This window comes from Rattus norvegicus, chromosome 1 (genome assembly GCF_021556685.1).
Source record: "Rattus norvegicus strain SHRSP/BbbUtx chromosome 1, alternate assembly SHRSP_T2T, whole genome shotgun sequence".
Lineage (NCBI taxonomy): Eukaryota > Metazoa > Chordata > Mammalia > Rodentia > Muridae > Rattus > Rattus norvegicus.
In genome coordinates, this window is record NC_141534.1 from 65,670,351 (window position 1) to 65,675,493 (window position 5,143).

Consider the following 5,143-nt stretch of genomic DNA (forward strand, 5'->3'; position numbering starts at 1 on the left):
GGGGAGGGCGGCAATGGGGGGAGGGTTGGGAGGGGAACACCCATAAGGAAGGGGAGGGGGGAGGGGGATGTTTGCCCGGAAAACGGGAAAGGGAATAACACTCGAAATGTATATAAGAAATACTCAAGTTAATAAAAAAAAAAAAAAAAGAAGAAGCTGCAAACACCATGGGGCACAGGGTAGACCAGGAATGAGGGGCAACCAAGCAATCCAGGACCCTGTGGGGATCAGGGAAGCCAATAATCCCGGTCACCTCCCTGGCAGGCTGCAAGGCCAGGAGCTCTGTGCGCCCTGACAGAGGTAGATGGGACCCTGACTCCCACAAAACGCTCCTTCAGACCTATGACATCATCAGCTTTGAGAAAGTCGTCCTCATTAAGGACTTTCCGCACAGCTTGCACTGCCATCTAACTCTGTCTTCCAGGGGTGATCCTCTTCAGGAATATTGACATGTCTTCTATGAATGGTTAATATTCTGATAATTTGTTTCATAAACATTGCTCAGCATAGTATCTGTCTCCAAAAGAAGTCATTCAGCAATTATCCCAGGACAGGGAAGCAAAGTCCTCCTTCTCTTCCTCCTCCTCCTACCCCTCCTCCTCCTTCTCCTCCTCCTTCTTCTCCTCCTATTCCACTTCTCCTATTCCTTCTCCTCCAGATTTTTCTCCTCCTCCTCCTGCTCTGCCTCCTCCTCCTCCTCCTCCTCCTCTTCCTCTTCTCCTCTTCCTCCTTCTGCTACTGCTAATGCTGCTGGTGCTATTGCTGTTACTCCTGTTGGTGCTGTAGCTTCTGCTGGTGTCTTTTCATTGGCCATGTGTCTGAAATCACCACCTGTTTATACACAGGTTATGACAGAATTTCAAGATGGCACTGTGAAAGAAAAAAAGAATTTATTCTAAGCAAAAAAAATATGAGGTAGAATACTTAGATAACCATTTGGAGCTTTGATTGCTTTATTATTTTATTACTTCTTCTCTTCTACTTCTCACTTAAGATTTTTGAAAGAAATCATTTAGAAATGTTACCAATCAGTAGGCCTTAGGAACAAAAAAAATCAGTATGCAAAAAACTATGCATGCATCCAGGATTCTGACCATCAACAATAACCCACAAACAGGTTGTTGATACTTATTCAATGACAAACCTTGTTATTAATTTTAAGGCTTAATGGAATGGGACGTCACATTTGAAAAGATAAGACTCTGTTCTGCAGCACTTGGAATTGATGCCCACATGTGCTAGGACCAGTAGCCCATGGAAGAGTCCAAGATCCCATGAACCTCTAGTCCTCACCCTGTGGGAGCTATTGGCCTAAGGGGGGGATGGAGTCCATCTGAAGGGATGGGTCAACAAGACAATTCTGTAGAGTGGGGAACTCATCAATCCTATTGGGTCCCTGCTGGGAAGAGGAGAAATCAAGAAGAGGCAGGAGGCTTGGTGTTGGGGAAACCTCATAAAGAACTTAGAGAAGATACAAGGTAAGAATTGTGGGGAAAATGGAAACCAGAGACAAGAGGAAGGAGGAGCATAGAGCAAACTGGAAAGGACAAAGCACAAAGGTACCTGGGCTATGCCTGCTGCTTGTTCTCTGGACTCTCCCTGTGGCTCATTTCTCGGGTGAGATGCTGTTCTGCCCCAGGCGAGGTTTCTTTCTCCTTGGCAAGCAGCAACAAAGATTAATCAGGGCATTTGCTATATTCATGGTCCACACCTTAAAACCTCTGTGCCGGACCCTGCTGGAGATGGGCTTATCCTCTAATGGGGCTCTGTGGGAGAGTAGATTATCTTCTTTTATTTCCTTGTTGCTACTCTTCTCACTGAAGAGGCTTGTTGTTTGAATGCATGGGACACTCATGGCACATTTGTGATAGTGGTAGTGCCCTGAGAGGACCAGGCACAGTTGACCTTCTTCCTCCTTTTGGATGAGCCTTCTGGCCATACTGAGATACTTGACCGTGGGAGAATGACACCTGCAAGGTGCCAAGGACTGGCAGGCTTCCACTCCTCTTTCTTTGTAATCTAAAAGCACCTGCAGGATTAAGGCTAGGAAATGGGGCTGCAATGGGACGCACTTGCTGTGCCTGGGCTGTGCAGCCATACCCCGGGAGGGCCTGCTGTTGTAGGAAGTAATAAGTTGCCATTTCCTCATTATATTTTCTTTTTATTAGGGAGTATTTTATTACAGAGGCTTGAAATCCCATGCATTTCATCGCACCCAAAATTTCAGGGTCTGGCCTGAGGGGAAGCAGTTCTTCACAACGACCTGTGAACCCCTTCCCGTGTTCTTTGAACCAGGCGTGTTTCATCACCTGGCTGGCTGTTGGTCTATACATTGGATTTACTGTTAGTAATTGACTAAGAAGGTTCTTCAGTTCTTCTGAAACCCCACAGGGGGCAGGATACACGCCTGCAACAACTTGTATTTGTAATTCTTGGATGATCACAGAATCAAATGGGAGCTTTCCCACTACCATATAATACAAGACCACTCCTATTGTCCACATGTCATTCTTCATCCCGTCATACAGAAGTCCAAGGAAGAGTTCCGGGGAACCAAAAGAGTACGCACCGCAGTGCTGGTTTAGCATATGTCCAGGTTGTGTTTCGGTGCTAAGGCGAAAGTCGATGACTTTGACCTTTTTGTTTTTATCGATCATTATATTGTCCACTTTCAGGTCTCGGTGAACAATCCCCTTTCCATGGCAGTAGCTCACTGCTGACAATCTCTGTTCAAATATTTGCCGGGCCTCATCCTCCTCTATGTGCCCTGACTCTCTGATGTACTGGTGGAGTTGTTGGCCTTCCACCAGCTCCATTATGAGGTATATTCTAGTTTTGTTTTCAATGACTTGTAAGAGAGAAACAATGTTGGGGTGGTTGATCTTTCTCATTATGTTTGCTTCTGTCATGGCTGGCCGGAACCACTGCTTGTTCTTTCGGAGAACTTTGACCGCCACTGGGGTTCCTGTGAGCTGGTGGTGGGCCAGGAGGACCTTGGCATGGCTTCCTTTTCCAATAGTCTTCAGTACTTTATATTGGGAATGAAAGGTTCCCTCCTGAGAGATACTGGGATCGGGCGTAGGAGGGGCTAACTCCTTCTCAATCTCTGTAGGCATTTTATCAGTACTAATGCTACCTAAAAATAAAAAAAAAATGGAATCAAATAATGAAAAAGATGGAGCAATTCAGGAACTAAAATTACACATGTGGAACCTAAAAGAAACAAACAAAACAAAAAGAAAAAAAATAAAAATAAAGAAAAGACTAGACTAGAAAAATAGAATAAAATTATGAAAAGGGGGAAAATATGAAGAATCATAAGTAAAAGCCACCCAAATAACCAACCCCAAAAGAGAAAGCCAAGAGCACACACATACTAAATGCAATGATGAAAATAAAAATCGTCATACTACAATAGGATTGGGCAGCCAAATCAATACTGTGAATGGATGTAGTTTGAAGAAAAAGGTCAGATGAAAGAAACGAGAGGAGAAACAATTAGTATAAGACAAAACAAAGAAATGTAAAAAGCCACCACTTAAGGGAAACTCCATTGAATTTCAGGACCTAGTGATCCACAAAAATCCACAACTCTCCAGAGCAAAATACTGAAAATTAAAATTAACCAACCACAAGGAATAAGGCTGTTAAATATCAGTGAACAGTAAACCTTAAACAAAGGCCGAAGAGTCAAAGTGTCACAAAGGGCAAATTTGTATAAAGACTAAGCCAATGATTGCTTGTACTCAATAGAGAAACAGGAATAATGTAAAAGGATGAAACCGCAGGACATTGAAAATGGAGATAGAGTGAATCATCCGACTGCACAAATGTATATGATCAAAGCAATAATATAGCATGTGAGAACATAAAAACCACCACCAAAAAATGAAACCAGCAATCCATAAGAAAGAAAGAAAGAAAGAAAGAAAGAAAGAAAGAAAGAAAGAAAGATCAAAACCACAATAAGGAAATAGCCAGTGGTCTTGAGAATATATGGCCTAATTCTATCTCTTAAACACAGAAAAAAAAAATCAAACCATAAATGAGCAGGCAGCCGTCTACGTAGGCCTTTAACCTGATATTATGGGGTTGGCATATCAAAATCCTGGGAGCCACTGGTCAGCCAACACAGGTACTTGGGCAGCTGCAGGCCAGTGAGAGATCCTGTCTTGAAAATGAGGTTGATGACCTACCTTAGGAACAGGAGCCCGGGCTGACTTCTGGCCTCTACACTCTCTTGCACTGAGGTGAAGGTAATATAGATACAAGAAGGGGCAAAAGGGGATGGGAACGTGTGTACACACACACACACACACACACACACACACACACACACACACATAGGCACACACAGAAGCACACACAGAAATACACAAAAGTGTACTTATACTCACACAGACAAACTCTTACAAACACCCAGATTCACACAAAACCCAATCACATATGAACAGGTACACACATACTTACACACAAGCACACCAATAAAAACGCACATCACAGACACACACAAACATACACACAGGGACACACACATGCACAAGAAAACGTACACACATACAAACACATACACACAAACAAACCTGTAAACTCACACACTCCTACATATACTGACAAACACGGGCGAAAGTGTACACACAGTCACACACAAGCAAATCTGTCAACACACATCATCCTACACACATAGACACATACACATATACACAGTACAGTAAAATCCGATACAACCACACACAGCTCACTAGATACAACCAAGTCGCAGAGGGCTCCACTCCACACCTCCTCTCAAAGCACCCAAAGAAATCCAGGCCTGGCTACAGCTTAACATCTGTTGGCTGGACCTCCTCACAGTCGCTCCTCATGAGGTCACAATAGGACCTGTCATGACATGGTTGGGAAGCGCTTCAAGGCTCTGGCTTCTGTGGGCTATGGAGAGACTTTAGGCTTTTAGAAATCAAAGCCTGTAAGATGTTTACCTCTCCTCAGTTCTCTGTTTTGAATATTTGCTGTGCCTCCTGCTTTAAAGTCCTCATGTCTATGCTCGCTGTGTCACTTTTTCTTTGAATTCTGAATGATTAGCCTCAAACTGATGGTACAGATTTTAAAAAATGAAAAAGGCAAAGCTGTGTTTCTAAACTGACCC

At 43.5% G+C, this 5,143-nt stretch overlaps 1 pseudogene across 1 annotated transcript; it reads right to left on the reverse strand.

Annotated features, from left to right (window-relative positions):
- Positions 1–1,563: 1,563 nt before the first annotated feature.
- On the reverse strand, positions 1,564–4,796 carry LOC134485082 (sperm motility kinase Y-like; annotated as a pseudogene). Its single transcript, XR_015646227.1, has 2 exons — positions 4,197–4,796; positions 1,564–3,136 (listed from the first exon to the last, which is right to left on the reverse strand). The product of XR_015646227.1 is annotated as a sperm motility kinase Y-like, transcript variant X2 (transcript).
- Positions 4,797–5,143: the final 347 nt, after the last annotated feature.